Here is a 24,371-nt window from a genome sequence, read left to right as displayed (position 1 = left end):
CTCTGTATTATCAATACAGTTGAGACAACCCCGAAACTAGCCTCCCTGTTTTCATCCTCCACACAACTGTTAAATTAATATTCCTGAAGTACAGATTTAACCAAGTCAAAATGTGCTTAAAAATAATCTTCAGTGGCATCCTAAAACCTCTAGAATAAAATCCAAATTCCTGTTTCACATTTAAAGCCCTTTACAGTATGAGCCACCTTGCCAGACTTATCTCATACTACTCAAATAATGCACTTGTGTTCAAGTCAAAATGGTCTATGGCAACCACTTCCAGGCAATTACTTATTCACACTGCCTGTCAGCTGGAGGTACTTGCGGTTCTACAAACTCAACAATCTAGGCACTTCATCTATGCCTTACACTGGCTGCTCTCTATGCCCGTAATGGACTCCCTTTCCATCTAAGCTTCTCTGGACATTTGTCTTCCTTAAAAGTCAGTGCAGAGGCCATATCTTTCTGTTCCCCTAGATGTTAGTGCCTCTCCTTCATCTAGGAGTACATATATTCCTTGAGGATTATTTTTTTCTTTGTATCACAAGTTCATAGTACAATGACTTAGATACATATGTTGAATTCAATTGGACCCAAATTGCCTTGCCTATGAAAGAGATAATAATTTCTGCCTTATCTATCTCCCTGGGCAAGGGAGAAAGATGAATTGCATTTTGGGGGGATTCTTTTATCTTCCGCAATTATATATAAAAAACAATTTATTAAACATTCATTAAAAATTTTTTTGAGGTCCAAATTCTCTCCCTCCTTCCCATCTTCTATCCCTTCTCACTTCCTCACTGAGATGGTAAGCAATTTGATATAGATTTTATATGTGCAATCATGTAAAATGTTTTCCCATATAAGTCATTTTTTGGAAGTGATCTCAAATTAAAAAAAAGAAGAAAGTGACTGATAGTATGTTTCAATTTATAGTCAGACCCCACTCGATTTTTCTCAGAGGGTAGATGGAATTTTTCATCATGAGTCTTGGGGATTTTCTTAGATTGTTGCTTTGCTAAGAATAAGTAGTTCATCAAGTAATATTACTGTCACTGTGTACAATATTCTTCTGATTCTTCTCACTTCAATTTGCATCAGTTCATATTAATCTTAAGGAAGATAAATTTCAAAGGCAAGTGATGTCCACTGTGGTGAAGTACCCAACAAATTGGTACCATGCTTGAGAGAAGAATTTAAGCACCGGATGGCTTACAATGCCACTCCATCCACTCCAAAAAAAGAGGCTTCCTAGAAGTCTACTCTCTCCTTAGGAAGCTCAGGAGACTATACTAAGGTTTATACTAAAAACGGAGAGAGGAAATAGAACTGTAGGCAGCTAGGTGGCATTATGGATTATTGTTTGTTGATCTTGGAATTCAAAGTTCTGGGTATAATACTCGCCTCAAATACTTCCCAGTTGTGTGATCCAAGTAAAATGTTTCCAGATTCATCTTCCTCCTTTGTAAAATGGGAATAATAATACTGGCCTCACAGGACTGTTGCTGCAAGCATGAAATAAAATGCCATATTTTGCAAACTATAAAGTACTATATAAATACATGTAATTAATATGATTATGATTATTGCAAGGGGGACTTCTGGGGTCAAAACATGACCCTCACGGGTATGATAAGCTTAAGGAGAGAAAAGTTTTGCAAGTAAGGAGAACTTAGTTAAGGAGAAGGGCTCCCTTAGTAGTGGTCTCTGAGGACTAAAGAGTCCTTTGGTTAATATAAGATTCATATTAGTAGGTTGGAAAGGAGAGGATGAATTCTTTGTGGTAATCTAAATTTAATATTAAATCACCATTTTTCTCATAATAACTCAATGTGACATGTGGTCCAAGTACTTTTTTACAAATGAAGAACCCAGGGTTCAAGGAGTTTAGATGAATTGTTCAGCTCCTTTAATTATATCCTCTTTGCCTTAGTTTCCTCCTCTGTAAAATGGAACAACAGTAGTAACTACCTCTTAGGATTGTTGTGAAATCAAATGAAATAATAATTGCAAAGCACTTAGCACTTGTCTAGCACACAGTAAGCACTGTATAAATGTTAGTTATCATTATAATTATTAAGAAGGTCTCTAAAGTCCCTGGAAACTTTAAACCCTCTGATCTTATGACAGTCCCAACCCTCAAGGAGTTCACAACATATTCTCAGTTTTGGATTTGGCCTAAACAGAATGACTTCACATTTAAATACTAAACTCTTGAGTTATGTTCTTCACACATACTTTTAATATATTATTAATTATAAAAAATATATATTTCCATCACATGTGGATTGTGAGAAATTTTAAAAGTAGGTTAGACTAATGAATACTTTTTATATGTCTTATTAACCTCATCATTTTTAATAAATCCTTACCGTCTGTCTTAGTATCAATTCTAAGATATAAAAGCAGCAAGGACTAAGTAATTGGGGTTAAGTGGCTTGCCCAGAGGCACATAGCTAGGTTGACATCTTATAGGGCAAGTCACTCTACAATATTCTGCAAAAGGTCAATTGAAAAAGTATCTAAGTCACACTGTTATGCTTAGTACATCTTTATTGGAATTTTCCAATTTCTTTCAGAATATACCAGAAATAATAAAGGAAATAATTTCCCTCTTCCAGATTTGCCTAGTCTCTCACATGATTTAAATCCATAAAAAGATTTAATAACAATAGAAATGTCTTATTACTTAAGTTTAAAAGCAGAAAAATTCAAGAGGCAGTTCTCCTTCCATGTTTAGTTTTCCTTTTCTCATTTTGCTCCAGGTAGATTCCAAAAAGATTGCAGAAGTCATGGAATGCTAGGTAAAGCCTGCACTTGCAGAGTAACCAAATACCCTATGGCTAATTTTTAAAAACCCTCACCTTCTTTATTTGTTCTCTCTTACCTTCCTATGTATTGGTTCTAAGGCAGAAGAGTGGTAAGGGCTAGGCAATCGGGATTAAGTGACTTGTCCAGGGACACATAGCTAGGAAATGTGAGGACAGATTTGAATCCAGCACCTCCTGTCTCGGAGCCTGGTTACTGAGCCACCTACCTATCCCTAATTCCTGTAGTTAGTGACTGAAATTAAGTCTATTTCAAGGCTCTTTTCTCTTTTAATTGATTTATTGATGGCCTATGAATGTCTGTCTCTATTTCTGTTAATTTCTCTATCATGAATTTCTCAGATTTAAAATGTAGTCCTAGGATCTTTGGCAATATAATAAAAATGTGTTCAGTGCCCTTTCCTGGGGCTAGGTATAACTGCTTGGCTCTTACTTGTTGTCACTTTATCTAAATGAGTCACTGACAGGGAAGGAGAATGTTGTTTCTCAACTAAAGTGACTGCATTAAGCTGTGATTTTTCATCTTCTCCTATGCTGTTTTTTAAAAAAAAATTCTACTGGTATAGGGGAAAAGTAATGTTTTCCATAATATGTACCATCATTCCCCCTTTCTGACACACAAAGCCATGCTTTAGAAAGGCTCCATCAAGTTTGATAATGATTTTAGAGAGCTTGTCTATCTGATTAGTGGTAAAAAGTAGGAGACCTTTGGGGCCCAAGAGGGTCCATTTCCCAGATCAAAATAAACTAATAATGCCCATTAGGCTAAATGTATGTATTTAAAATGTTGTAGCCTGAGCTAACATCTGAACTGACCAAGGTATGCTGTTGTCATAAACACAGATCCTCTCTTTTCAGAAATAGAGAGGTTCCAGGTGTAATGTCCCAAATTTGTCCAATCTGTAATAAAAACCACTGAGGCAGAGCTTTGAGTCAATAGCTACTTATTAATGGGACTTGGACTTCTTCAACAAATAGGGTCCCAGACCTTCCTCATGATCTGAGATGCCTCCATGCTACAGAATAACATTTATATCCCTCAAGTCCCAGACAATCCAAATGGAGCAGCACAAAATACAAATTCTCATTGGTGGTCACAGACTGGAAGAACTACCCTGGCTTTCCCAACTAACTCATAGTCACAGAGCAACAGACCTACCCATTCATGGGTACAAAGCAACAGGCTGGCCAAATCACTCTCCTGCCCTACTGACCCATGGTTAAAAGGCAACAGTCTTGTGGGGAAGCAGACACCACCCAACATTAGGCAACAGAGAGGAATGGCAAAGGGAAGAGGGACTCCTAAAATAAACAAGGGGATTTCCACAGAGGCTTTAGACATCATTAGAATGTGGGATTTTGATGGCTGGGCTAATGGTGGAGGTCTTCTACAAGTTTCAAGAAACACTTCAACTATTTCACCTACTCTAATTACTACTAATTATATCATGTATTAAGGTTAGTTGATTACCCTTAACTGACTAACTGTATATTTATATATGGTATTACGAAAGATATAATCACTTTCCCTATGGAGTCACATTGAACTGGATAATACTGATTAGGAATTAGCAAAAGGGTAAAACCAGTGAATTAGTATTAGTATTGGGAAATCGATCAAAATGGCAACCAATATGTATTTATTAAACAACTACTATATGTCAGACACAGTGTTACCTGCCAAGTATAGGAATATAAAAAATTAAACAATCCCTACATTTAAGTTAAATAAGAGATAGGCAAAAATAAATGGAGCAAAGGGGAGATCAGAAAAAAAAAAGGAGAAAATTAGAAAATGGCCAGGGCATTAACAATCAGGGGACCAGGAAAATCTTCATGGAGGCAGTTGCACATGAGCTGGGACATGAACAAAGCTCAACTTAGGTTTCTAAGAGGTGAGTTGAGTGTTCATGTGAGAACAGATTGGAAACAGGAAAAGAAGATATAATGCTGATCTCAGGATTTTCTGGAAGAACAATTTGGCTGGAATTCAGTGTGTGAAGGGAAATAATATGAATAAAGTCTGGAAAGGCAGGTGGAACCCAACTGGATAGTTTCAATGCCTGGCTAAGGAGTTCATATTTTATCTGAAAGTAGCAGGAAGCCACTGAAAATTTTTGAGCAAGAGATCAGCATGTTTATTTCTTGATTTTTAGGAATTTTAATTTAGCAATTACATAATAGATGAATTGAAAAGAAAAGCCTTAAAACAAGGAAACTAAATAGTTAATTCTTATAATAATTGCTTAAAAGGTATCTTTTAGCTCTCTTTCCTTTGAATTTAGTAAGGTTAGAGTTGGATGGATACGTGTGTATGTATACATATGCATATAAATATACCAAATTCATCTGCAGAAGTGTCAATTTAGTCCATTATAACTGAAGAGTTTACCAAGGAAGAGATTGTAGAGAGTTCAAGACAGCATCTTAAGGGGGGGTTGGAGACTTCTGCAGTAAATAATACTGAGAATAGGGGATCAGACCCACAGGAAAATAAGGCAGCAGCATTGAAGACATGGTACCAATTGTCCTCCTCCACAGTGCAAATGAAGAGACTATCTAGAAGATGGGGGTCAATCAAGAAGAACAAATCTAAAGTCACTTTGAAACTTAGATATAAAAAATACAGGGCAAGGGGCAGCTATGTTACTTAGTGGCTAGAGTGACAGGCTTAGCAAAGGGAAGACCTGGCTTCAAATTTGCCTCAGACATATACAACTTGTGACCCTGGGCAAGTCATTTAACCTCAGTTGCCTATACCTTACCACTCTTCTGCTTTGGATCCAATACTCATTAACTATACATGATTCCTATACAAAAAGAAACAAATTATTACATACTGACTTTAGGAATCTCAATATTGTTTACTCTACAGTTCTGCTGTTAAAATAGAATGAGCAATTTTGTATTTTTTGAGACTCTAGGTTTAATCACCTTATCTTATGATTCTAAGATAGAACAAAAGGGTTTAAAAGGAAAACAGCACAGGCCATGATTTAACATGTAGATTATTACTAATTACCAATAATCAGACAAATCGAAATTCCCTTAATCTCTTCAGTCTTCTGGGATCCAATCAAGTCAACTCCTTGACACTTATTTCCATAGAAGGCAACAGAGAGCACTACATCAAATGCACTATTTCATTCATCTTCCTTTGGCTCTTTGTATTTTGCTATTTTAAACACAAAAACTTGGCAATATTGACAATACTGTTGATAATCAATTCTGTTCTGTTCTCCTAGAATAATAGATCCATGTCCAGATAATCACCAGCATCAGAGGGCTTCTAATGATGCTCAATACACATACAAATTTAGTAATAAGTCTTTCGGGTAATTGTCAGGTCAACAGATAGTTGCTATTTCTTTTTGGCTCATAATTCTTGCACCTGCATACTTTCTATTCCACTAAAGGCTTCCCTCAAACAGCAGGAATGTGTCTTTGTACTACACCCACACCTTTGCTTATCCTTGTTCACTAATCCCCTTAATGGTCTGGCTTAATTCCCTTATATGACTTCTGTTATCTCTTCCCCTCCTCCTAACAATTCCAGAAATATTAGACTCTGTTTATCTGTTCTTACTGAAAAGATTAAACCTAGAATTTTGAAAAAGTGGTTAAACTATAAATTTAGAAAGTTTCAAAAGTGTGAGGAATATTTGGTCTTGATAAAGATAATAATGTGATAACTATACAAAAAAATAAAATTATTACATACTGACTTCAAGAATCTCAATATTGTTTATAGCTGCTCTATTAAAATAGCACGAGCAAGTTTAGGAATTTTTGAGACTCTGGGTTAAATCATCTTAGGTTTTAAAGTCTCAGTTTTCTCATATCTGAAATGGGAAATAAATGAGGCTTGACTAGATTATCCCCAAGATCAACTATTACTCTGAAATTCTGATTAAAAAAAAAAAAAACATTGCCAGGCAATCTTTATGTCTAACACATATGAAATGTTGGTGCTACGTGTAGATGTGGTTGTTATATATTTATGAATAAGAGGTGCTTCTCAGAAAAGAACTAACAATGAAGTTATTAGTACTTTCACTAACTAACTCACCGTATTGTTGTAAGAAAAGTACTCTATAAACTATACGATAGTAGTTCAATGTCTATGAATTTCAAAGGCTGTCAAACTACATTTCTGGATCTGGCAACTATAGAAAAAATTAACCCAAGAGTTTCTTCAATCTTATACTCTCTCTTTTAATAATGCTAGTTAATGCCTCCTGATGTTCAAAATCTGGTATCTTCTTGAGTCCTCTTTTTCTTTTATTAGCTCCTCTCATTAATAAATATAAACTTTGCTTAGAAAGGTTAAAAGATTTGCCTAAAGTTGCATATCTAGTAAATGATTGAGTTAGAGCTAGGATTTCAGCAGAAATTACATATTATTATTATAACACCTTGTTATAATAATTTTAATATTGCTATAATGATTAGCTGATTTTAAGCTTAGAAACAATATGACTTCTTTTTTTTTTCTTTTTTAAAAACCCTAATACTGTGTATTGGCTCCAAGACAGAAGAGTGGTAAGGGCTAGGCAAAGGGGGTCAAGTGACTCAGGGTCACACAGCTGGGAAGTGTCTGAGGCCAGATTTGAAACTAGGACCTCCTGTCTCTAGGCCTGGCTCTCAATCCACTGAGCCACCCAGCTGCCCCCAATATAATGACTTCTAAATATGTATGGTTTCCTCCTCTTTACTTTCAGAACATTTGTTTTAGACAAAATAGTTATGATTTTAATCACAATTACCCTGAATCCCAGAGGTAGTAAAAATAGCTAACATTTAGACCAGAAGTTCTTAACCTTTTTTGTATCATAGTTCCCTTTGGCATTCTGTTGAAGACTATAGGACTCAGCAGAATGAATGCATTCATTCATTGAATGTTCATTCCATGAAAACAAAGTATTTCTTGGTATTATGAGGGATATAAACATGCTTAAATAAGCTTGAGTAAGACCTGAAAAGTGTAGCAAGAATGAAAAAGGACATGGAATGTGCATTGTATTACAGTAATAACTATGTATATATTCTCTCTACTAATGCCCTAGTCCTTCCTATATGTTGGTAGAAGCTTATGGCTTCTTCTAAAAGATGGCTTTGGACCCTGTTGTGTATTCATAAAATAGAAATGGAAATATGACAACCACGGGAAGAATTCAAATAGGACAGTGAATGTAAATTATGCTGGTTACTGGACATCCAGAGCAAACCGTAGGGAGGAATTATTTTTTTTTTTTGGGGGGGGGGAAGTAGAGAAGAGTGAAACACCTAAAATGAAGTCATGAAAGCACAGAAAGTTGAATTACAAATGTAGAACAGGAAAATGGAGCAATTAGCTTGGATGACTTAGGAAAGGTACATTTTATTTATTATCCTGTTAGGATACAGGACTGGTGCTGCATTGTAGAATTATGAGGGGGTTGAGGGGGCCAATTCAAGCCATTAATATCTCCCTTTCTCCGTGGGGCAGTGGGAAGGCTGGTGTATGGGGTCAAGAGATTGGGACACTTTTTTTTGAGGGAGTATTTGCTGGTCATTAGACAACTAGATTCCAAGGAGTTAGGGATCTCTAGTCTCTTTTCTTCTAATTTTCTGCTTTTCCTTCCTTTTCACTTTTTTATCTCCTTCCCATTTTTCCTTTCTGTCTCCATTTTTCCTCCCAATGTTTTCTTCCCTTTTTTCTTCTTTTTTCCCCCATTTTCTCCTTTTTCCTACAACTTCTGACTTTTCCTAATTCCTTTAAGAAGCACTCTCTATCTTATTCAAATCTAATTGTTTAGAAGGCACAAAATGTTTAAATCAATTAGTTACTCACTTAGAAATTCAGAAAATAGAGAATAATGTGGGGAAATAATTATCTTTTGGCTATAATTGCATGAACAGTCTTATGTATAAGTAGATATAAGGTATGATGAGATTTTGAAGGAAGGAAATCCTACCTAAGTAAAACCCAAACCAAACCAAATAACTCTTCCCCAACCTATCAGATTCCTAGAAATTAGATCACCAGAGAACCATTCTTTGGTGTAAACAAGCTCTTTCTGCCCTCTTTAAAAAAAAACACCTGGAAAGATGTTGAATAGGACTTTCAGTCACTTACAACTCAGCATAAATTAAGTTTAAATGGCTAATTTCCTACAAATTTCTAGCTATTATCAGTGCACTTAAGTAAAGGATGTTTAGATTACAGGGGAGGGATAAAGGAGGACAGATCAGCGTAGAGTAGCACAATGTATGACTGAGTAAACAAAAAATAGTATAGAAATGCTATATATCTGTTAGGTGAGGAAAAACTTATCCCAAGAGGTGGTACATAGTGTAGGCAGAGGTAAGGTAAGGAAATAGGTGATGATGAACATAATCTATTTTACATCTATACCTAAGATTGGCCCTGGACATTGGCCTCTATACTAGCTATACAAAGGCTTAAAACTGCACTAAGACTTTGGGGACAGCCTGTACAAATGCTGGGCAGTTAGGTGACGCAGTAATTAGAGTGCCAGTCCCAGAGTCAGGAATACCTGAGTTCAAATTTGATTTTAGACACTTAAATAGCTGTGTGATTCTGGGCAAGTCACTTAATCCTGTTTGTCTCAGTTTTATCATCTGTAAAATAAGCTGGAGAAGGAAATGGCAAAATCACTCCAGTATCTTTGTCAAGAAAACCAAAAATATGGTCCCAACCAGTCAGACTAGATCAAAAAACAACCAAAAAGTATAAATGTTAGCTATTATTTATAGGTTCAGAATTGAAATATCAGAGCCAGGGGAAGACAATCCCACATGCTCTAGGAGGTGGATAAAAAGTCTTGGGGGGGGGAGGGAATTATACTAAACAATATCCAAAATCCTTTTTTCTAATCTTCATCAATGGAAGTCTCTGGGAAAGCTAGGTGGATCAGTGGATAAAGCACCAGACCTAAAGTTGGGAGGACTTGGGTTCAAATGTGGCTTCAGAAACTTCCTAGTTGTGTAAGCCTGGACAAGTCATTTAATCCCAAATGGCTCATTCTTGTAATTCTTCTGTCTTAAAATTGATAGTACGACAGAAAATAGGGGTTTCAAAATGCAGTTCTCTGTAAATTTATTTTTTTTCCAATAGAAACATTTAAAAAGAAGGGATCAAGTAATTGCAAAGGGAACAATTTATTCCTCAATAAAGTTTTTAATTTTAACATATGGAATTAGAAGTCAGCCCTTAACAACTCTTCACCTCACTTTTATCTGTCAGGAAAATGTAATAGAGTGGCTGATCTATGGTTTAACATAAAATAAATTAATTCTTTCCTATTTTTGCCTTTTCTTCCACAAAGCCTCTCTATCAAGAAGATAATGAGAGTGGGGAAATAAAAGACAACCTAGAGAACAGCAATTCACCAGGGGAATGAATATGAAATTAAAACACTTCCAGAAATGACATCAAAGGGAGCATGAGGAACGCCGTCCAATAAAAACACAGCCAAGAATCTGGGGTTAAACAACCTACCAGCCAAAATTAAATAGGCCACATGGAAAAGGAATTGGCAGGGTGAGTGTGCAGCCCATAGCTATGGGTTGCACAACCTCTAGCAATAAACAATGAAATTCTCTGCACCAATGGACTTCTTCTCCAGACAGTGAATTGAGTTTTATAACAAAAGGGCAGAAAAAAACAGAAAGATGGAACAGAGACATCTTTTATACTCTGCCTTTGGAACTCTGTCTGCTTCCTCCTAATCATCAGGTTCTGTGGGTGATGCCTTCAGTAAAAAGGGAAATCTGTTCTAAAATAAGGAACTGGCAAAAGGAATCCCAGTTTCCTGACAAAAGCCATGGTAATAGACCAGTGGTTGCCAAATATTTTTAAAAGGGGATACCCCTTGCCTCCCAGTTGTCATATTGAAAGGGAGGCAAGTAGTTCTTTACAATTTCTGACTCAGAATGCCACAGTGAGACATAGACATTACCAGTTTTAGTGGGAAAAGGGATGGGGTGGGGGGCTTAGGGAACTAGGTTCTAAAACTCAATAGCTTGGGAACTGGCATACTTCTAGAGGGCTACTGGGTATTTCACTGGATTCTAAGCATGTCCTTTCCTGTGTGTTAATGGTAAGTTTTTCTAATACCAAGTTATCACTGCGGTAAATGTTCAGTCTTAAGAGTCTCCACATTTGGATTTTTCAGTCCAAGTTGTTCTATTTGGGCTGTTAAGTGGCTCAGTGGATAGAGTGCCAGGACTGGCGGAAGTCAAAAAGACTCCTAAGTTCCTAAGTTCAAAACTGGCTTCAGACATTTATTAGCTATGTAACCCTGGAAAAATAAGCTGGAAAAGGAAATGGCTAGATTGAGAGCCAGGTCTAGAGATGGAAAGAACTGGGTTCAAATTTGGCTTCAGACAGACTCCTAGCTGTATGATCCTGGACAAATTACTTAACTCCCATTACCTAGCCCTTACCTCTCTTCTGCTTTGAACCCAATACAAAATATAGATTCTAAGTTAGAAGGTAAAGACTTTTTTTTTAAAAGAAGGAAACAGTGAGCCACTCCAAAATCTTTACCAAAAAAAACCAAACAAACCAAAACTGGGGTCAAGAAGTGGCAAGCTCAAAAATGATTGAACTATAACTGTTGTTCCATTTAATTAGTTGTGTTTAATTTCTAGTGTTTCACTAATATGAAAGGCTAGTTAAATAGAAGAAAATGAATGAAAAAGAGTAGTTGTTAAATGTCAACCAGTCATGACAGAGTTATTAGAGCACAATTTTACCAACTCTTGAAATAAGTATAAAAGATGACTGAGAGGAGTAGCCTTCTTGAAGCAGCTAATACACTAAAGAAAAACAGCAAAAGGCTAAACTAAATGCCTATAAAATGAGATGCCTACTACTTTATAGTACTTTATAAGCCTCCCAAAAGAAAATCTTACAATGAATTATACTCAAGTTAATTAAAACATATGTTTCTACTATAACACGATACACAACACAATTATTTAGAAAATGAAGTCAGTTAGAATGCCAGAACACAAAGAAAATTCTTAATTATAACCAAAAGAGTAATTGCTTTTAACTGGAAAAAAGCAAAAAAATGCACTTTCTTATGCTTATTCATTGCTTTTATACCTCTTGCTCACACACATACACTAATTCCTGTTAACATTGTTATAGTTCTGAGAACTACTCTTCTGGAGGAAAAAAAAAAAACACAACCCAGTAAAAATATTTTTAGCCAAGCAACCTTAACTACCTTGTGAATGAGCTTTTAAGATTATAAAACTCTCTCTTGTGGTCCATAAACATTTCAGTTCACACAAATACATCTAATGCTATATGAATCTTTAGCCACTGAAATGAGTGTCCTGGATTTTGGAGATGAAGGAATATGGTGAAATGAGTGAAGTACCAGTTATTTTCCCCAGGATTTAAAGTAGAGGGGGAGATGTGGGGCTTTTTAAATCACTTTCCTAGAAAAAGTCAGCTACAGGTCTGGAGAACACAGGCACAATTCACTCAGTTGTCTTTTGTTTCACTCAAACAGCCCAGCATTAGATCCTGAACATTTTAGTGGCTTCAAAGAGTTAGTAAGGAAGCCTAAGCTTGCTACCTGGAAGTGATTAGGCCCTGGGGGGAAATGTTCTTTAAAAGCCCCAAATAGCTGATAAAAGGCCTTTGGTTCCTATAAAAGGCCTTTGGCTAGATAGTTGAAAGTATCATTTGAGCTCATGCTGTGGCAGACTGAGGGTATAGATGTACCTTTGCTGGCAGATAACTACCTATTAAGTTTTGAATCTATAAAAAAAGGCCCAATCACATTTCTGGGGCAGATACCATTAAATCTAGCATTTGTTCTTTTTTTTTTCTCCCTAAATAAGAGCAAGTCTATGTATTTCTTTTTCACTATTTCAAAGGCATATAAAAATTAGAGCATGAAAAAGGGAGCCACTTCCCATGCTTGCCAAATAACTTTCAGGGAAGTCATTTAAATTTCTTGCACCTCTATTTATCCATCTGTAAAAAGAAAATCATGATACCTGGAGAATGTCCCTCAAAGAAGTGTTGAAAACTTGAAAAACTATAATGATGAAAACTCTGTGATAATTTTATATGCACATCATATGAAAGTACCATGAATGATCATGGAGGAGGAACACAAAGCTATTTTTAGGTATTTAAAGGTCTCTTATACAGAAGAGGGAATTAGATTTATTCTGTCTGTATGGCTCTAGAGGGCAGTGGGGCAGTGAGGTGGCATAATAGATACCAGATAGAATTTTGGGAATTTTCAGGAAGATTCTTCTTTTTCAATTTAAATGCAGCCTCAGATACTAGCTGTGTGACTCTGGGCAATTCACTTCACAGTTTTTGTTTGAGTTTCTTTATATGTAAAAGTGAACTGGAGTAGGAAACAGCAAACCACTCCAGTATCTTTGCCAAGAAAACTGAAATGATTCATCAACAACTAGAGGGCAGAACAAGGGGCAGTAAGTTGAAATTGCCAACAGGCAAATTTAGACTTGATATAAGGGAAAAAATACATCCTTACAACTGTAGCTCTCCAGGTGATATTTAGTATTTATCACATCTAATAATTACCAATATTCTTCTTGGAGAAAAATCTAAATATATTATACAATACTGTGTGAGTTGGATAATACTTGAATCTTTTCCACCATGTTAGAACATACTCTGGCTCATACACATAGGCATAGCCTTCAAGAACTCAAGGTCACTTGCATGCCATAATGAGGTACTATGTTAATACTTTTATGGTGTTGAACATAATAAATATATATCTGTCAACTGCATTTTTTAAACCTTTACCTCCTGTCTTAGAATCAATATTGAGTATTGGTTCCAAGGTAGAAGGGCAGGAAAGGCTAGGCAATAGGGATTAAGAGGCTTTTCCAGGGTCACACAGCTAGGAAATGTGTGAAGCCAAATTTGAATCCAGCACCTCTCATCTGTAAGTAAGCCTGGCTCTCAATCTACTGAGTCCCCTAACTGACCCTCAAATTATATTTTGCCTTAGATCCACAAACCTTTCCAAGTTTCCTTTGACTGTCAGCTTTATCATAAAGCTCCTGGTCTTCTTTCTACATTCTATTCCATAAAAAGTCATTCATCAAATGGTGTGGATTCTTTTTCTTATAATATGTGTTAAATCCTTTTCTTACTCTTTCTCTGAAGTCTTGGTTTTCATCATTTCATGCCTGAATCACTTCAATATTCTCCTAGGAGGTTCCTCTATCTTGAGTTTCTACAAACCAGTCTATATACCACTTCCTGATAGTTTTCTCAAAAAAACCTTTTTTTTATCATGATGCCCCTATAATCACTAAGCTACAAAAATATGGCTTTGCTCATTATATCAAAATTCTTCGACCATATCTCTCTATGCTCCTCCCCCTATTTTTCCACTCTGTCCAACCATGCTAGACCCTTTATTGTCCATCTCACACACTTTACATTTTAGTTGGTTAATATGTATTTATTAAGTGTATACTACAGCGCTTCTCAACCTCTCAATTTGTAGCAATGAGAACACATAATGCATATCAGGTATTTACATTCCGAATCATAACTGTAGCAAAATTACAGTTTTGAAGTAGCCACCAAAATAACTTTTTGGTTTGGGGTCACTGCAACATGAGGAACTGTATTGCGGGGTCACGGCATTAGAAAGTTTGAGAACCACTGGTCTACTATGTGTCAGCCAATCAACAAGTACTTAAGGACTTACTATGTGCCAGGCACTATGCAAAGGGCTGGAGATACAAAGAAAAGCAAAAACATGGCCCTTGTACCTAGGGAACTCACATTTTAATGGGGACAGCAATGCACATGTAAGATATATAGTTTAATGAAATGTAGTCTCAGATGAAGCATTGGCAGAGGGGATCAGGGCTCTTATTGAAGGTGGAATTTGAGCTAAATCTTGAAGAATGCCAGAGAAGTGAGTAGGCAGAGATGAAAGATAGAGCAGTGGTGTCCAACATGGCACCCTCAGGCCATATGCTATCCACAATGCTCTCAAGTGCAGTTTGAGTCATATTAAAATATAGTTATTTCATGTAACCATGGAATAATATTCTAAATTAATTGGTTAAATAAAAATTTTCAAATCCAAAAAATATATATAGTTACTATTTGACTTTAATGTATTGATATTTCACATAGACACACACACACACACACACACACACACACATATGACTTTCTAAGATGAAATGTAACCCACAGGGATCCTTATGTATGGTTTAGTGACCCCTCTTTCTTTCTTTTTTTTTTTTTAATAAACCCTTACCTTCCGTCTTGGAGTCAATACTGTGTATTGGCTCCAAGGCAGAAGAGTGGTAAGGGCTAGGCAATGGGAGTCAAGTGACTTGCCCAGGGTCACACAGCTGGGAAGTGTCTGAGGCCAAATTTGAACCCAGGACCTCCCGTCTCTAGGGCTAGCTCTTAATCCACTGAGCTACCCAGCTGCCCCCGCCCTCTTTCTATTTAAGTTTGACATCACTGAGGAAGAGCATTCCAAAGATGAGAGTCAGTGAAAGATAAGAGTACTGGAAAATGGAATTTTGTATGTGAGGAATAGTAAGAAGGTTAAAATTGTTTGATCAGAAGAACATTACTTCCTTTACACTAAAAGAATATAATTGGTGAGAATTCATTCCTTCACTGTGCATTTATTGAGCACTTATAATATGCATAGGCCAATAGTAGATGTACTTGGTGATGAAGGAAATTGCAATCTAGTTAGAAAAATGAAACATGCATGAAGCTAAAAGATAAGAACAATTACATAATTATAATAATTATACATTATAAATAATTATTCAACAATAATGTAGCACAAATGTTATTCATCATTTCTGAAGGACAAAAGTAGTACATAGTGGGGAGTAAAATGTAAATTGGAAAAACAGGAAGGGTTATGAGAAGCTCAAGTTTTCCTTAAGAGTATCTTATTTTTTATCTTTTAGGTAAGTGAGTAGAGGTGTGACATGGATAGATCTTACTGTGGGATAATCACTCTACTAGTTGATTGGATAAAGGGTTGGAATGAGAAGAGACTTGAAGATAAGGGACCACCCAGAAGGTTATTGTAGTACTTCAGAAAAGAGGATGAAGGCTTGTACCTTACACTTTATTGTGTAAGTGAAGAAAAGGGGATGCATCTGAGGTACAAAATGAGGGTAAAATGACAAGGGCTAGCAATACATCAGATACGTGGAATCAGTACAAGAGAGGAGTCAAGGAAGATAGTGGGATTATGAGCCCCTATGTCAGGGAGATGGTGATTCTCTCAACATTAACAGCACAGTCATCATCATCTTTTCTCCATCATGAATATTACCATTTTCTCCTAACCTTTCCCCTACCCCTTGCTCAATCAAAATATATTTGCAAAAGGGAATTAAGAAACCAAGAATCTTTGGAAGATCTTATTTACTTTTATACTGCTTGCTCAGAACACTTTTTCATCCTGTTTTTATTTCCTTTAAGAACTGCCTCTACACTGTTCTTCAGCAAGTGTTCCTAGACTATCCTCACTTTGCAATAATCATCTCTCATATTTCTGGCCTTCACTAATGATGATCAAAATTTGTACATCATTATTTTGTAACTGTTTATATCTTCTGGCACCTTGTATGCTTTATCTTCCTAATTAGATTGCAATTTCCTTCATCACCACTTGCATCTACAAGAGGTCTGTGTATATATGTATATATATATATATAATAGATGTATGTATATGTATATGTACATATATATATAATAGATGCTCAATAAATGTCCAATGAAGGAATGAATTCACATCAACTGTATTATTTTAGTGTGAAAAAAGTTATGGGTCTCCTGTTGTTTTTTTAATTGCACCACATATCAGACTTTACAAATTCCAGCAATCCTACTAATTTTTTAGTCAAAATCTTCATCTCATCCTTCTAACTATATGATCTATATCAATATTTTCAACTAGAATGTCCTTGGTCTCTTAATTTCCCTTTGCCAGTTTTGGCAAAGTTGAAGGGAGGGCAAGTGGTACTAATTGTGATGGAGAAAAGATGATGAGGATAGTAAATAATGATGGTGGTGGTGGGGTGTATGTGTGCCTATGCAGGCATGTGTGTGCACATATGCATGTGAACATGTGTGTGATGTGGCTGAGGATGGAGGCAAGTAGTATGGCTGGAAGGAATAGAGATCTCATAAGTTCATAGTTAGGTCCCAAACTAAAAAACATTGGAAAACCCAGTTCTACAACACTGGACAGATTATGCAGATACTAGAATATACATTGAGGAATAGTTCCCTTGTTAATAATATGTAAAGTTCTAGTATGATGCTTAGTTGTGGCATGGAGTAGTCTGACTCTAGGTTGCCAAGGGCTCTCTGTACTAGCCAAGCACAAAAGCTGGTACATGACACCTAGTTTGGGACCAGTACCACAGTATACTGTGTATCTGGTTTAAGAGGACTGGGCAAGCTAACTTCAGGGAGGCTTGACATCAGAAGATTACACACCAGACGATGACTATCTGGTATGGAAGGTGTATCATTTGTGTTTGTGGAGGCAATACTACAGTAATAAAATTACTGTAGGATTTCAAATCATCAAAGTAAGATATATTAAAATTCATGGGGTAAGAGCTCTGTTTCAAGTGAGCCAAGATATTTTAAATGCAGTGCAGGGCAATAGTATAAAACTGGCATCATTATATGAGATGCCAAATGTTCAACAATCCCATCCTACAACAATTGCTGCCTAGCTTTAAGTTGTTTTTCAGGCAGTATATTTTGCCAATTCTCAGGCATATTCTCATGCTGACTCTCTTGTTGGGCCCATTGATACACAAATGACTTTTGAATTTCTTCTTACATTTAGAGACCCCACCATTCTTGCTAGCAAGATTTCTATTTCTCCAAATCTATATTCCTAAGAGGAAGACATTTATTATTCACCTTTTAAAAGGACATTTTAGGGGAGGAAGGGATGTTGCAGAGAGGAATGAGGATGATGAAATTCACACCCCATAGGACTAGTCATGTTGGGCACAGCCTGGAATTTCTTGAGAGCAAGAATTAATTCCCAGTAGAATCCCTCTATCTACAAAGGTTTAAAACATGAATTATTACCCTTCCAAGCTCATTAAGAGTCTGGTAATTTTGAAAAGAAGTAGCCTACTTAACAAGCCCTTCAAATGACTTAACCTTTAAAGACTGATTTTCTTTGTAGATTTTTAAAGTTTGTGGTCATGTCCACATTATATATTTATGTTTTAAAAGCTAATATTTAATGGAGAAAACTTATCTGAATTCCAATAAGATTAATTAATGAACAGAGAAATAGAACTATCACTTTCTATGATAAGACTAAAATAATATGCTACTTCAACTTTTTAAAACAATCTTTACCTTCTGCCTTGGAACCAATACTAAGTATTGGTTCCAAGGCAGAAGAGCAGTAAGGGCTAGGCAATGAGGGTTAAGTGACTTGCTACTTCAACTTTTAAAAAAAGTCTCCAAAGTTTAAAAATCCAGCTACCATTGTTTTTGTTTTCACAAAGGGATATTATTATTCTAATAATGGAGTTTCAAAGTCAAAGTAGTTTCTTAGGGTAAAAAAAAAAGTACAAATTAATCAATATATTTTTCTATATTAAATAATGTGATACATTATCAAATGTCTTATTAAAAAATAAAATATTTATATCTACATAATTCACTTGCTTTACTAGTAATGTAATCTTTTAAAAAAGGAAATGACATTTTGTTCTTAGTATGATCTGTTCTTAGTGAACCCATGGAGTCTCCTTGTCTCTTAAAAAGATTAAGAATAGTGGATTAGAAGAAGCAAAACTGCCAAACTCTTCCAACATTCCCCTCCAAGAAACTTTAAAATAATGTCTTAAGTTGATGGAGTGTCAGAGTCAAAAAAGTTCAGGGTGAGACAGTTTTCTAATCCAGGGTAACAAAGGAAGTCAGCAGGAGAGGTCTGTGACGCCAGGGTATAGATTGGCCAGAAGCACACACTGTAGCAGCTTTAGGAACTCCTAGTCCAGGGACAGTAAGGAAGAAGGACAACTGGTCAGAAAGAGATTACAGGAGGCTCTTTGCTGGCAGTGGATATAGCTGTTGCTAACCGGCAACTCACTGCCTATACACAGCTCTGGGCTACAGTTTCAGGAGGGAGAAGTGGTAAGGTAGAGGTAGAATAGGGGAAATTACCTCATGTAAAGGAGGCATGCAAGGAAGAGCTTTTACAGTAGAGGGAAAAATAGGTGGAACAGTGGGGAACAATGTTTGAACACTTATCTTTTGGGAATTGGTTCAAAGAGGGAAGAATATATTCCTACCTCCCCCTTTCCATTGGATAGAGGAATCTATCCTACCCAACAGGGAAATAGGAGGGGAAGAGGGTAAAAGAAATAAGGGGATGATAAATGGGAGGACAGATTAAGAGAGGCCATGGTTAGAAACAAAACTGACTTTTGAGAAGGGATAAGTTGAAACAAGAATGAAGGATGAATAGAAGAAAATGGGACAGAGAGAAATACACAGCAATCATATAGCATAGTTAATCATAATTGAATGTTAATGGTTTGAATTCACCCACAAAAAAAAAGTGGATAGCAGAATGGATCAGAAACCAGAATCTGACTGTATGTTGCTTATAAGAGATATACTTGAAACTGAAAGACACAGAGAGTTAAAATAAAGGGGTGGAGGAGAATCTATTATGCTTCAATTGAAGTAAGTAGGGTGGGGTTAGCAATTGTTTTAGAAAAAGCAAAAATGGACTTAATTAAAAGAGATATTCAGGGGAAACTATATTTTGATTAAAGGTACCATGTATAATGAAGTGATATAAAAATATTTATAACAAATTTCTCTGATAAAAGCTTCTTTTCTTAAATATATAGATAACGGAGTCAAGTTTATAAAAATAAAAGCCATTCTCCAACAATCTTAACAATAAGTTGTTAAGGAATAGGAACAAATAGTTTTTGGAAGAAATCAAAGTCATTTATAGTCACATAAAATGCTCTGAAATCACTATTGGTGAGAGAAATACAAATTAAAATCCCCCGAGGTACTATCTTACATTTGCCCAAAATGACAAATATTGGAAGGGATCAGTCAAAAAAGGGTACCCTAATGAACTGTTAGTGGAGTTTTAAACTGATCCAATTATTCTGGACAACAACTAGAACTATGCCCAAAGGACTATAAAATTTTCTCTGATATTAAGAAAGGAATGTCAGACAAGAATTATATCTATACATCTTGTCAAATACTGCTGATTTAGGCTCATAACTGGTATGAAACAAAAGCCATTTCCAAAGTCACGAGCCCTTGGCTTATATTTGTCGATCTGAATCCTTCCCATCAACTACTGGCTAAAAAAAAGATCACCATAAACAGTAAATAATGAGTAAACTAATTTATCCAAGCAAATGACAAAGATAAATTGGAGAAGGTAGATAGATTAGAATCCACAAGAAAACTCTAATGAATACAATGATCCACGACCAATTCCAGAGAGAGAACTGATAAACTCAGTAAGATTGAAGTATACTTTAAAAATTCTTATTTTTCTTGTTTTTTTTTTCAATATGGCTAATATAGAAATATGTTTTACATGTCTTCACGTATATAACTGATGTCATATTGCTTGCCTTCTCAAAAGGTAGTGGAAAATCTTCATGGAGAAAGATAATTTAGAACTCAATTTAAAAAAATGTTAAAAATAAATAAGTAATAATTTTAAAAGGTACATAAACAAGAATGAGCTTTTCAGGTAGCAATGGGATTTCAAACCACGAGAGAGACCTTTTCTCACCTAAAGGCAAACTCCCCTTAAGTCACAAAGGAGACAAGCTAGAGATCAGGGATATACTGGAATGCTAGCCTTCCTGGTATGTCGATAGCTTTCAAAGTATATCTTTCTGTCAGGCCCATTGAGGGGAGGTCCTGGATTCAAATCTGACCTCAGACACTTCCTAGCTGTGTGACCCTGGGCAAGTCACTTGACTCCCATTGCCTAGCCCTTACCACTCTTCAGTCTTGGAGCCAATACACAATATTGATTCCAAGACAGAAGGTAAGGGTTTAAAAAAAACCCCATAAATATCTTTCTCTCATGAACATGTAGAAGACTAATGTCTTTTTCCTCCTTTTATGATGAGAAAATATAAATTTTCTATAGCCATAAGAGGGTGATATATTTTGCATTTAATAAAAACATATGGGTTTATATTAGGACATTTTTCAAGTCCATTATAGTCCTTTTTGAACTTCTGAAAGTGTATATTATGGTGATTATGAGAAAATAAGAAAATGGACTAAGCCATTTAAAAAATTTTGATGCATAGTTGAATTTAAAATGAAATTCTTTATATTGAATCCTACTGTTCTATGGACTCATACCATTAAATGATAGAAATTACACAATTTGAAGAAAGTTAAGTTTCATAGAAAGAGAGTAGAAGTGGAATTAAGTGGAGGAGGGAGATAAAAGTGACTACTATCTCATAATCTTGGCTGTCAGATTTCAAGAGGAAAGAACTACACAAAAAAGCAAGCACAAGAGAAATGTCCCTGGTAGTTGGCCAATGATGGACACCATATTCTTATATGAGGCAGTGGCTGGAGTAACAAGATGATTTCTATAAGTTACATACACACATAAAGAATGATGCCATTACTTTGTAGTCACATCCTAGATGACTCTTCACCGCCTTGCCTTCCAGTACCTTGGCACAGTAGATTTTAATTTTCCTCTTATTTCAAGCAGAGGAAAAATCTTGACTCAACTGGCTAAAATAACTCAACACTTCATCATTAGCTAGGATTCAAAAAAGAGGATTTCACATTTACATACAACTTTTTTGGAATAAGGCTTTGGTAGGGTCCCACTTTATGCACAAGCATTCTAAAAGTTAATTTGTAATTCAGTTGTTTGGAAGTTGGAATGCATTTTCCTGTACATAGTGATGTATTATAGAAAACAATACTGTTCCAAATATATAGCATCTTAGCTATGTTATCAGTAAATAAAGCCTACAAGAATTAATCTAGGTTGTTGAGTACCATGATATTTATGAAGAGGCATATACAACACATTCTTCTGCTTGATACTGTGAGACTGTGAAGAAACTAAGGAGTAAATCAAGTATTTGTTAAAATTGTATCTTATTCTGGTCTCCTCCATTTCCCTATTCTCCCTCTTCCCCACTTTACAACTAGCCAGTATAAAGAAACAATCACTGAGCATAAGATTGCAAAGAGGAATCTAGAAGTCACTTACAGACCATCTCAGAGATCAAAGAAGCACAATTTGTAAACTACAGTGGTACCTTGATACACGAGCACCTTAAGTCACGAACAATTTGAGATATGAGCAGTCATGATTGGGACTTTTTGCTTTAAGTCATGAGCAGATATTTCAATCACGAGCTTCAGCCCGTGGGAGAAGCCATAATCAGTACAAGTGAGATTAAGGAAAAGTTGAGGATTTGGGGAAAAATTAAACCATTTATTGAAAAGACACACCCAGAAAAAGCTGCAATAGGTCATGCCTTGGAGCTGTGTGATGACACTTATTTCACACATTATTGAAAAGTTCTGAAAGGGAGGAAGAAACAAGCTTCCATGGAAAGGTTTTTGTTGAAATGTCCTCTAAGTGATATCACATTCTGAGCCTATGTGTTAAAACAGGGCAAGCCACTAGACTTTGCTTTCAAGATGATGTTGAAGGGCAGCTACACTCAGTGGATTGAGAGCCAGGTCTACAAATGGGGAGTCCGGGGTTCAAATCTAACTTCAGATACTTCCTAGAGGTGTGACCCTGGGCAAGTCACTTAACCCCCATTGGTTAGCCTTTGCCACCCTTTTGTCTTAGAACTAGTAGACAGTATTGATTCTAAGATTGAAGGTAATGGGTTAACAAAAAACAACAAAAATATATTTTGGTCCTATAGTCTGTAAACTTCAGATAAGCCCCAAATATATGGAGTAAGACCAGAAGAATACAAATCTTGTCCCTAACTTTGAGATGATGTGGATTTATTAATTAGCTAACCCTAAAGATTGCTAATGACTTTGAGATGACATATGTTTTTAATACAGGCATTTTATTTTTATCAATTACATTTAGTAACAAATTTTAACGTAAGTTTTCCAAAGTTATATATTCCAAATTATGTCCCTTCCTTCCTTTCTTCCTTCCCTTCTTCCTTCCAGGGCTGGCACTATTTGACTTGGGTTATACTTACATTGTCATGCAAAACATATTTCCATATTGTTCATTTTTATAAGAGAATAATCATATAAAACCAAACCCCCCAACCAAAACTCAAATAAACTTAAGTGAAAAATTGCATGCTTTTATTTGCATTCCAACTCTAGCAATTCTTTTTTCTGGGGGTGGGTAGCATTCTTTGTTATAAGTACCATAGAATTTGGCCTGGATTATTGTATTTCTGAGAGTAGCTAAGTCACAATTGATCATTCCACAATATTATTGTTACTGTGTACAATGTTATCCTGGTTCTGCTTATTTCACTCTGCATGAGTTCATGAAGGTCTTTGCAGCTCTTTCTGAAATAATTTCTTATAGCACAATAGTAATCCATCATCATGATATACCACAATTTGTTCAGTCATTCCCCAATTGATAGACATCCCTTCAAATTCCAATTCTTTGCCATGATGTGGATATGTCAATGAACTAGCCCCAAGGCGGCAGGGATAAGAATTCATCTGTTCTCCACCAAAACTCTATAAAAATGAGACCCTCAAACTCCTGTCCTTCAGTACTCTTCAATTTCCTAAAGGTTTAAGCTGCTTGAGTGCTCCTAACACTAACCTAGGGTTGTATGATTTCCTATTTTATTCCCCATGCTGCCTGCCCTATTCTACTTCCCCATCACTGTCCTCATACTGTCTGCCTCTGCACTCACTCTGCCCAATTTGCCTCATTTGTCTCTGTATTCCTAGTACCCTTTGTGCCTTATTAAATTGTGATTGAATCATTATTCTCCACTACCATTATGGTCTTTTGTGCTGAGTACTCAGTAAACTGTCCATTTTAATAATCCTGTACATTAATTAGTAATATACAAAGAGGATTACTAAGTTTGGAGACAACCTAGAGATATATAGAGATTGGAGTAAGAACAAGTCATTTCCTGTTCAATCTCCTATGCCATATGCTTTGCATTCCTTCAATCTACTTCAGATATTTCCATTGAAACAAGAAAGGAATGATAGAGCTCTAAAAAAATCCCTTCCCCAACTTCTGCACCCATTATGGCCAATGGATAAATTCAGCATGTGGAAAAATGCTATCTGAGCAAAACAGTTTTAGAACTAGAAGCGAAGGAAGTATTTATGTAGTCAAACACCTTAATTTCCTAGTCGTGGAAATTGAAGTCGCAAGATGTGAAGTGATTTATCCTAGATCAAATTAATAGTAGTGATAGCAACTAACATTTCAAAGCACTTTCAATTTTGCAAAGCTATAAAAATTACCTCAATCA

General features: G+C 35.9%; 1 protein-coding gene across 22 annotated transcripts in view; it reads right to left on the bottom strand.

Annotated features, from left to right (window-relative positions):
• Positions 1-24,371, bottom strand: part of DTNA (dystrobrevin alpha) — a 357,154-nt gene that overhangs the window by 190,246 nt on the left and 142,537 nt on the right. The gene's annotated exons all lie outside the window — the stretch shown is intronic.

The sequence above is a fragment of the Monodelphis domestica genome, chromosome 3, assembly GCF_027887165.1.
Source record: "Monodelphis domestica isolate mMonDom1 chromosome 3, mMonDom1.pri, whole genome shotgun sequence".
Taxonomy (NCBI): domain Eukaryota; kingdom Metazoa; phylum Chordata; class Mammalia; order Didelphimorphia; family Didelphidae; genus Monodelphis; species Monodelphis domestica.
This window is presented reverse-complemented; position numbering and strand designations above follow the sequence as displayed.